The sequence below is a fragment of the Eulemur rufifrons genome, chromosome 6 (genome assembly GCF_041146395.1).
Source record: "Eulemur rufifrons isolate Redbay chromosome 6, OSU_ERuf_1, whole genome shotgun sequence".
Lineage (NCBI taxonomy): Eukaryota > Metazoa > Chordata > Mammalia > Primates > Lemuridae > Eulemur > Eulemur rufifrons.
In genome coordinates this window covers 45,507,916-45,519,266 of record NC_090988.1, presented here as the reverse complement: position 1 = coordinate 45,519,266, position 11,351 = coordinate 45,507,916, and positions in this window count along the sequence as shown.

Sequence of the window (11,351 nt, the reverse complement as noted above, 5' to 3'; positions counted from 1 at the left end):
AAAGTTTTCACTTAATCATCACCTTCTCTGGGAGTCTATGCCCCAGTCACCACAAGTAGAGTTTTTCTTTCTTTATTCAACTCTATATCCACTTTGTAGTTCAATTATAGCACTTAACCATACTGCCTTGCAATTAATTGTTTATATGTTTGCCTCCTTGACTAAAATCTGGGACTTTGAGGGTATTTGACTTATTTATCTCTGTGTTCTCAGGACCTAGCCTGATGCCTGGTTCATGGTCAGATTCAGTATATGTTTGCTGAGTTATTAGCAAGATTACAGATCTGAGGATGTGATTTGAATCTGCTAGTGGGAAATGAAAACTATAAAGACACTTTCAGGTTGCATGTTTAGTGAGGAAAGAAACAAACCAAAACAAAACTATACTGAACTAAGAGAAGGACAACCTGAATTCTGGTCCCAATCCTGGAACTTCCTCCCCAGTGACCTTAGCCTCTTTGAAAATCTAATCTCTCATCTATAAACTGGAATACAATGCCTCTCAGGGCTGTTGTGAGGATCAAGTCAACAATTATGGGCCAAAGCTCATTTTGTAAACTAAAATGTTACGCAAGAGCAAACTTAAAACTGCCCAAGCAGAGAATTTATCCTTTTTATAATAAAACAGCAATAATCCCCAGAAAATTTTCCTCCCAGTTCTCTTGCCTCAAAGATAACTATGCTATAGTTTAGGTCTTTATTCTTAGACCTTGAAAGAACCTCCATGAAGCTGGGTCAGCTTTCAAATTGTGAGGCCCCTTATCTTGAATCAGTCTTCTACCCTCTGATATAGCTCATCATAGGGATTCATATGTTTTATTTAGGATTAATATTGATGACAAGGCCTTTCCCTACCTCTGGAAAATTCCACACTAAATAGCAGCCAAAAAAAATCTGAGGTCTCTTTGTGCTTGAGATTTGGGCTAAATGGCTCCAACACGTGGAAAAATCCTCCCCTCAGCCTCTCAAAATTAGGCCACTTAGTTTGGTGAAAAACAGTAGAACACTCATTTTATTTTGTATTGGTCATTTGCATCTCACCTTGATTTGCTCTAATAGGCTAAAGAACTTAGCAATTCAGTCAATGGGGAGAGTCATGATTTAGTGGGAAAAGTGGATAAAGGGGCAAGGGAAAGATTACAGTGAAGCAGATGCCTTCTAATTGGCTACCCTTAGCACTCAGGGATGTTTTCTTGGGCCTCACCCAGAGTTACACTTAGGATCAAATGGAAAGATGGGATCATCAACTCAGCCCTGGAATGCAGTCTAGCAGCACGGATGAGGTGATTGCCACCATCTGATTCCTCTGGGCTGGATATATACACAGAGGATCCGTGTTGTAGCTGGGAGACCATGGGCATTTTGCAGGTTTCTCCACTGCTCCTACTGCTTCTGTTTTCATGATGGTTGTGACTACCTCTTCCCATTTCCTTTATGGAACCTATAATCTCAGGTTTGCTTTCTGGACTGGGGGGGCTTCCTTTCCAGCTAAGGTGCACCCATCAACACTGGAACAGCCTTAGCCTGCAGTTGTTCAGACTTCTACCTCTGCTCCATCAAGACTTCCCCTACCACACACACCACATTCAATATTACTTCCTCACCTTTGCCCCTATGACTGCCCCCACCCAGAATGCTGTTCTCTTGTTAATCATAAATCGTGCTTCGATGCTGAGAAAAGAGACATCTCACTTTAGTTCAACTTTTCTCAAACTCCTACTATCTATTATGAGGTAGGCATTGCAATAAATTATGGGGACACAAAAGTTAATGATACATGAATAGAGTTTCTGACCTCTGAGCTCACATTCTTGGAGGGAAAAAAGACAAGAAAACTAATTGAATACAATGTGATCAGAGATATCACTTAGTGGTATGGGAAATACAGTTGTCTGGGAGTGTTTAGGGCAGTTTATATATTTTCTATGAGACTGTCTTGAACTACTGAAGCCCACATTATGTATATTTCCTAGGAACTCTTACTCTGCTTGAAGTCACTTAGCTTATGTCATGTTATTTTTGTGTCACAACCAGATTTAAGCCCCTTGAGTTTAAGAACCATATTCTTTTATATTCTACCCATAGCATGTAATATTCAATAGTATTTATTTGGCTTAATGGTTGGTTGCTTGATTTGGGGTAGAATGGGTTTGGAGAAGAGCTTGGCTTGGGGAACCAGGAAATACGGAGTTCTAATTTTAGTAATGGCATTTGTTAGTGGTAGAGTTTGGCAAGACTATTGGCCTGAGTCTCAGTTCTTCTTAAAATGGAGATAAGAACATTTTCTTCACAAGTTATGATTTAATTAGAGAATATAAGTGAAGTGCCTGGTTTTAAAGTAAAATTCTCTTTCTTCTTCCTCCTCCTCTTTCTGAGAGGACTATTGGGAAAGTTGTAATCTTTTTTGCTTCTTTCCAGCTAAAGTGACCATATTTTTTAAATGAAAAATCTGGAAAATTTTTTTCCAGCTTGTAAATTTATTTATATGGAAAGTCTTGCAAAAGCATAAAAATTAAGTCACATCTAGAGATTGCTCCATGAGGACAAGGATTGTGTCTATCTTGTTCAATATTATGATAGCATTTATCTCATAACAGGTACTCAATAAAAATCTGAGCAAGGAATGAATAAATTGATAATAAATTTACATAAAAAGGAATATACCAATTCACAAAAATCAGTTTCAAATGTCTGAATATTTGAAAATTGGAGTGTTTCAAAATGTCCAGACCAAAACTTCTATACTTCTGGCCTCAGTAGAACTGCCTGTGGCAGGAACACCCTGGCCTAGTGGAGCTTGATTGAGGATGATTGGCAGTAAGATTCCATATTGAAGGCAGTTGCTCCTGACAGCTAAATGGGATAGCTGCAAGCAGAATAGGCAGAGAAATGGCAGTTTCACAGAGTGAAGTTTAAAAATGCCTCAAGGGGGCGGGGAGGGAAAAAAACAAGCAAACAAAAAAAAGAAACAAAAGAAAGAAAAATAAATGAATAAATAAGGCCTCAATATATTGATTTTAGAGGAGAACAGGAAGAGGATACACATCTAGCCAACTGTTCTCTGAAAAACAGGGAGGCTTAGTCTAGTTGGTAGGGGACGGGTAACAGCATGTTTCCCCAGTATTTTCTAGTTTTTGAAAAACTTTTATACACATTCTGTCATTTTGTCTCTACAATAGCTGTGCAGATTAGGTTATTCAATAACATTTGAGCATTTTCTAGATCCCAGTTACTGTACTTAGTACTATAGGACATGAATATGATTGCCATTGTTCTAACACTACAGTAATAATAATAACCACTTATTGGGCTCTTACTACTTGCCAGGTACTACACTAAGTTTCTTTTTCTTTTTTAAATATATCATCACATTTAATCCTTAAATAACTTATGATATTGGGTGGGTTTTTTTTTCTTTTTTGCTTGTTTTAAATATAAAAAAAACAATGCTTAAAGATGTTAATAACTTGCCAAAGTCACATAGTTAACAACTAAGGTTAACACATAAATTAAAAAGTAAAATGTGGAACTCTAATCTTGGTTTATCTGACTCCAAAGGCCTTGATTTTCTTAACAAGTTACCAAAAGATGCTAGTAATTATTTGGCTAACAGTTACTCACTTGTAGAAATATGTCTCAAATCCTATATGAAATCAAATAGGATATACATTTAAAAATTGAAAATGTTAAACAGTCCAAGCAGAGGGAATGGCACTACTAAAGCCCTAACAAAGGAAGAGGCTTGGAGCTTGGGTGAGGCTGAAAGACTTATGGGGCTGGAATATAGAGAACCAGGGAAGACTGGCTTCCTGGGATTTAAGGGGTAAGCAAGGGGCAGTCTGGGTGGTACAATGTAGGATTTGGGACTTGACCCTGGAGACAATCAGAAGCTGTGGAGGAGTTTAGTTTTTGCAGCAGATGTTTAGAATAATGGCTCTGGCTGCAGAGTAGACAAATAGGAACTCACACTACACAGCTTAGCCTCTAAGTTCTTTGGCAATTTCAAGTGAAGACTATATCAGGCTGTCAAGAATGCATGCTAAGGTTTCTAACAGGCTGATTATTTTATATTTAAAGAAAAGATTGATATATTCATTTCAAATAATCAGAGATACCTTGAATTTGCATTACCTAACCTGATTCAACAAAAAACTTTGTTAATGTGAATTTTTAAACTGTCCTAGAGTTTATGTAAAGAAAACTATGTAAAGAAAACTTTACATAGCAAAGTTTTCATGAGTTTTTAAAAATTAATATTCAATATATTAAGATGACAATTTTCATTATGACTTTGAGTTAAAATAAAATCAATTTTTCTATATATTTATATACCTACAAAATATTAAAAATTACCTTAATGTTCAATCAACTCGACTTGAATAAACATTTATCAAACAAATCTATTTTTAATTTAGTTAATTGGGTTGCTTTAAACCTTTAGTTTGCACTTACAAATTCAATACATTTTATTTTCTTTCAAGCACTTTAACCGCTTGACATCATAAGCAAAACCTTTCTAAGTTTTTAAGTTCTGTTAAATATTGCAATACTATTTATAAACAATAACATTATTTTATAAATCTAAAATCCAATTACTCAATTACACATTTTAAATTGGGAATTGTAAGGGTAAGTGTCAGATTCTCTAAAATGCTAAATTCTCTAAAATTACAGTAGTACTTCTTAAGAATGACATGACTAAATAGATCCAATACTCAATTTATTTAAATAATACCACCCATCTCAAATACAACAAGAGTTCTTTGAGCATCTCATAAAAAACATAAAGTTAGATTATCCAAGGCATGTTGTTACAATTCTGATTCAGAGGTAGCAAGTTCTTAAAGACTTTGGTTGTTGAGGCCTTTGATTTGTAACAGGAAGAGTAAAAACATTTCAAGAATGCTACAAATAAGACCATGGAAACTTGCAAACAGAATTTTTGTTGGATTTAAAATGAAGTGAATAAATACAAGCATATGAAAACTCTGTCTCCTCAGAGATCACAGGGCAGCTAATTTTTCTGGGTTAATCTGTAAACATAAAAGCAATTTGAAAAACAAATATCTGTATTTGCCTTTTTGTTATACAGAAATACTTCTGAAACATTCTAGGTGGTGAAGGTGTAAAGGAGATCATGTGTCCAAAATAAGGTACATTCACAGACTTTTGGCAAAAGGTAAAATATGCACCAACAGAAAGAAAGTGAAACAAATCCTTAGAGGAAATGATTCACTTAAGAGCTAGAACATTAATGGGTTGCTAACAAGGTCGATGTGTTTCTCAAGTCTCTATCAGTTGTGTCAAACTGTCTCACACATCTACTGAAGGTGACTTGGAAGTAATGGCCAGTTTACTGAGTTACGTTTTTAGCTTCAGATTTCTTTCTTTTATTTCTGAGATTTCCATTTGGTTCCTTTTTCTTGTTTTAGAGATTCATTTCTCTGTTGAAATTCTTTATCTTTCCATTTATTAGTTCATATTTTCTCAAATTTCTTGAACATGTTTATAATAGTTTATTATTATCCATGTATGTTAATCTAACATCTGGGTCATCTTCTATTGACTTTTATTTTCTTGGTTTTGGGTCAAATTGTCTGCTGCTTCTCATGTTTTTAAATTCTAATTGATGCCTGCCAGACATTGTTTTAATAAATATATAGATTTAGCATGTGCCTATGTTCCCACCTACTTGGGAGGCTGAGGCAGGAAGATCATCTGAGCCCAGAGTTGGAGTCCAACCTGGGCAACATAGTGAGAGACCCCATCTCAAAACAAAACAAAACAGACCAACCAAACAAAAACTAAAGACTTGAGTACATAATTTGACAACCCCCCCCTCCTGCCCCCAGGACAGCCTCTTTTTTCTGTCAGGCATCTAGGATAAGGAGATGATCACTTTGATCCAGCCAGTAGTTGAGTTGGTGAGGGATGGGTTGCATCTTTAATTAGTTTCACTTTATCTTTGGTGCCTTGAAGGAAAGATAGATTTTGTGTACAATAGACGGAGGACTCTTCTAGCAGCATGTTGAAACCTAAGCACCACCACCCTGTCTTTGCCTTCTAGTCCAGCCTTCAATTTTATGCTCTGCTACACACTTAGCAAAAATCCTGCTGCTGGATCTTCCCATCTTCCATGATGACTCAGTGCATGGTGGCAAAGGCACCTTGAGCTGACATACTCGGCTCGAGGCTGACAGGCTGGGGAACTAGCCTGGGGACAGAGCAAGGTGGCAGTTCTCCTTGGCCACAAACCCCACTGCAGCCACTATCTTGCTCCATTCTCCTTCAAATACTACTTTAAATACAAAATATGTACAGATTATTCCTATGTGGGTTTGATTTACTTCATTGTCTTTATATTTATCAGTCTAAGGAAACTGGGGTTACCAGCTCATCAGAACGAGGTTTTTTTATGGACCAGATATTTTTTGTCTTCGGCAGCGTATACCCACAGTCATTGTTCTTGAGCCAGTAAGGACCACATTTAGCTCTTTTATCATAAAATGATGTGACAGATTGACTCACTGGCCCCAAGGCTTCATTACCTTCTGTATTAGAATTCTACATCTATGTCCTGACCATATAACTCTTTAGTGTATTCCATTAGGGTAAATGGAGGACACCTCCCATTCTCCCAACTAATGATGTGCTTGGCTTTGTAACTTGCTTTGGTCAATGAGATATGAGCCAAAGTGACAAGCATACCAGTTCCAGGCCAAGACCTCAAGAGGTATCTTATGTTTCTGCTTACTTTCTTGGACTTTAATGACCCTTCATGAGAAGAACATGTCCCAGGTAGCCACTGGTCTGAGGAGAATGAGGAAATATGCAGAGCAGGCTTGAACCTAATTAGGAGCCTGGAGCCAAGCCCAACTGATTCCAGCCAAGCCCAGCAGAGCCACAGCCAATCCACAGAACCATGAGAGGGGAAATAAATATTTGTTGCTATAAGCTCCTGAGAGTTTAAAGTTGATTGATTGGCAATAAAATCTTTCAAACCAATGGTTAGTATTAAACATTTTAAAAAAGATTTTATTAGGCCGGGTGCGGTGGCTCACGCCTGTAACCCTAGTACTCTGGGAGGCCGACCCGGGTGGATCGCTCAAGGTCAGAAGTTCGAGACCAGCCTGAGCAAGAACGAGACTCCGTCTCTACTAAAAATAGAAGAAATTATCTGGACAACTAAAATATATATAGAAAAAATTAGCTGGGCATGGTGGCGCATGCCTGTAGTCCCAGCTACTCAGGAGGCTGAGGCAGTAGGATCCCTTAAGCCCAGGAGTTTGAGGTTGCTGTGAGCTAGGCTGACGCCACAGCATTCATTCTAGCCAGGACAACAAAGTGACATTCTGTCTCAAAAAAAAAAAAAAAGATTTTATTAAACATTTTTTAAAACATTTTTCATGCTGATTTGGCTCTATGAAATTTTGTAATTCACCTTCAGCTTTCTTCACTTGATTGATTAGGTAGCTAATCTATTTACCCCCTGATTGAATTGGACATTATTTTTAGATTACTGTTTGGCTATCTCCACAATTGTTATGATCATTCTAATAAAAGATTTAAAATAACTGCAATAGTCAGGATGTTTGGATTTTGTGTATTTAATTCCAAGGCAGTTTAATAAGAGTGTATGCACTCAGAATAAAAGATTTCCAATTGTTTTACATTTTTCCTTTTTTCATTTTATTTAATTTTGGGGGGGGTACAGAGTCTTTCTTTGTCACCCCGGGTAGAGTGCAGTGGCATCATCATAGTTCACTGCAACCTCAAACTCCTGAGCTTAACCAATCCTCCTGCCTCAGCCTTCTGAGTCGCTGGGACTACAGGCACGCGCCACCGCACTCTGCTAATTTTTGCTATATTTTTTTTTTTTTTTTTTAGTAGAGACAAGGTTTTGCTTTTGCTCAGGCTGGTCTTGAACGCCTGACCTCAAGAGATCCTCTCGCTTTGGCCTCCAAGAGTGCTAGGATTACAGGTGTGAGCCACCACGCCGGGCCCTCATTTTTCCTATTGTTAAAAAAACTTTTTAAATAATGGTTTTATCTCAGATTAGAAACACACTATATTAATTGAGCATCTCCCAGGCATGTGCGTGTGTATATTTTATATATATAAATATGTATATATATCTTTCTTTAAAAACAAGTTAATTTCTTGATTTGTTAATACTTTCATAACGTAGAAAGTTCAAAACACTAAAAAGAGAATGAACTGAAAAGGTTTCTTCTTGCCCTGTTTCCTTGTTGCCCAGTCCAGAGAAAATTAGTTACCAGGTTTTTTGGTATATTCTTCCAGTGATATTACATGTACATACAAATACATATTTATATGTATATATTCTTTTTCTCTGAACTTTTTTTTTAGTTAATGCAGTGCTGGTATTCTATTTAAAGAGTTCTGTACCTTCTTTTATTTTTTTTTTCACTAAATGTATCTTAAAGATTGTTCTACATCAGCACATAAAGAGCTTCTCATTCTTTTAAAAAGGCACACAATATTCCAATGCAGTTTTCAAAGTGACAGGGGGTCTTAAAGTCAAAATTATTTTCATAATAACCCTCATACATTATTTTCCTTTTTCATTCTCTTTCACTAGAGTACAATGGAGTTTTCCAGAAGCTACATGACCTGTGTTATTGCAACAGAGTGAATGCAGAAGCAGACCTGAGAATCTTTCTGTCTTCTATTAAGCCAGATATTAAAGAAATTTTCAAAAATGTAAACTGATTTTTTTTTTTTGTATTTTGGAAAATACAGATATTTTTCAAGAAAAGTGTTATTTAGTGTTATATATTAACATGTAAAGGGTTCATTATTATTTTTAAATGAATAAATGGTTTTATAATATCTAAGTTCTAATTTCCAAAATAATAAACATTGATGTATGTAACCCATATAAACTAAAGATTTTGGGGTCCTCATTAATTTTGAAGTGTAACATGATCCTTTGACTAAAAAGTTTGAGAACTGCTGTTTTATTGCATAGATGTTATTTTCAATTGGTGCTGCTAGAAACCATACTGAAATCAATAACCTTATATGCACTTTATTTTCCACATGTTTGAGTAAATCTGTCTTATGTTAGAAGCGGAATTGCTGGTCAAATATACCATGCATGGTAAAGTCCAGAATGGTTTATGTCATCTCATTCCATCTTCGTGATAACCTTATAAGATGAGTCATTATTTCCTTTTTACATGTAAGAAAACAGAAGCTGACAGAAGTTAGATAACTTTCTTAAAGCTGGGATGGCTCATTCTGTAATACCAGCTACTAAGGAGGCTGAGGTGAGAGGATCAGTTGAGGCCAAGAGTTGGAGACCAGCCTGAGCAACATAGCGAGACTCTGTCTCTAAAAAAATTTTTTAAATTAGTTGGGCATGGTGGTGCATGCCTGTAGTCTCAGCCCTTTGGGAGGCTGAGGTGGCAGGATTGCTTGAGCCTAGGAGTTCGAGGTTGAATGGAGCTACAACAGCGCCACTGTACTACAGCTTGGGTGACAGAGCAAGACTCCATCTCTAAAAAAAAAGAAAAAAATAATAATAATAACTTTCTTACAGTCATGGGGCTAAGAAGCTGCTACACAGAGTAAAACCATTATATCAGACTCCATGCTTTAAACCACTATTCTGAGTTATGGTTTCTCCATGCAATAATGTATAGATCCCTTCAGTTTAATTCACTTATCTGATAACAGGCTTTATTCTTGTTTTGGCCTAGGTTATTTCCTGGCACAGGGCAATTCTGGAAGAAGGTAGATGAATTGGGCCTTTCAAGCAAAAGTAAGTACCAGAAAATGATTAAAGTGACAAGAATGAAGACTTTTATTTTGACTCAGAAGAATTTTAACCACCAAACAATTTGGGAAATGAATTTTAGAATATGACGCAGTTAAAACTAATTCATATAATTTTCAGAGTGAACTTTATAATCAAATATATTTGTCCAAATAACACATTTTACAAACCAAAAGAACAAACAACAAAACTAGAAAAACCATGAGAGCCATGTAAAATAAACTCAACAACCTTAAAAATCCCCATAATAATAAAATCACATATTATGTATAGTATATCTGCTTTTTCCCCATGAAACTTCCACTACATTGCTATCCTTGATTAAGCAACATCATATTTTACTTAAGCACACAAAGAAGACAACCCTGAGTATTTTTAAAGAAAATGAAATGTAACTTAATTTTTATTAAACTTGCCATTGCTAGAATTATCTTTTTGATACAAAAATTTGCCCATTCCCCCCAAAAATCTTTTAGTGGATTCCCATTGCCTGTACTATAAAGTTCAAAAGAGGTCATCAGTGATTGGCTCATCTCATCCATTCTCCTACATACATCTTTTGACCTGTTTTGAAATGACAGTAGATCTCTGAATCTTTGAGAGATCTACTAATATTTCCTTCTTTGAATAGGCAGATATACAGGGAAACTAATGAAACCTCACTTACATGGGCCATATAATCTTATATTTGTAATTTTGTCTTCCTTTTCGTAAAGAAGATTTTCCAAATTGTATATACTTTGGGCCCCACAAAACCTAGATCCACTTCTATTTTTTTTTGCCTGAAGTTTCCTTTTCTCCCTTTATCTAGTTACTTTTATTCACTCCATTGAAACTTGCCAACTTGTCAACTCTTCAGGAAAGGCTTCCCAGACCATCCCCAGTCTGATTTAGATGCCTCTTTCATGCTCTCAGTCTATATTGCTATTATGATTCATTACAGCATGCAGTAATTGTTGGTTTAATTTCTTACCTCACCCAGCTGAATGTGAGTTCCTTGAGAGCACGGGTCATGATGAATGAACAAATGAATAGAAACAACTTTTTTCCCCTAGAAAATTTCTCTTTCACTATCTCTCTTCTACATATCTATCTACATATACATGCATGATCCAGAGAATAATATAGTATAATATATATTATATAAATAAAATTTGTTATGAAATCATATTTTGGAAGTTTTCTATCAGTTTAGGCTTTCTCTGGAGAGAGAGACTCCAGAGAATAATATATAATACATATTATATACAAACTTAGTTATAAAATCATATTTTGGATGTTTTCTGTAGTATTCATTTTCTTCATGTTATTTTGCTTGTTTCATCCATATTTGGAAGAGAATGCCAAATGATTAACATAGATATATAAGAGCAAAACTTAAAATTAAGAAATGTTGTTCATTAAATCATATTCTTCAGTAGACAAGTGAAAAGATTGCTGGCAAAATATAATTTCTAAGCCTTAAAACTGTGAACTGGTTTTTGGAACATGGTGATCACACCATTTGAATCCTCAGCCAGGCTCCTTCCCTGATAATCTGTCTCGAAAC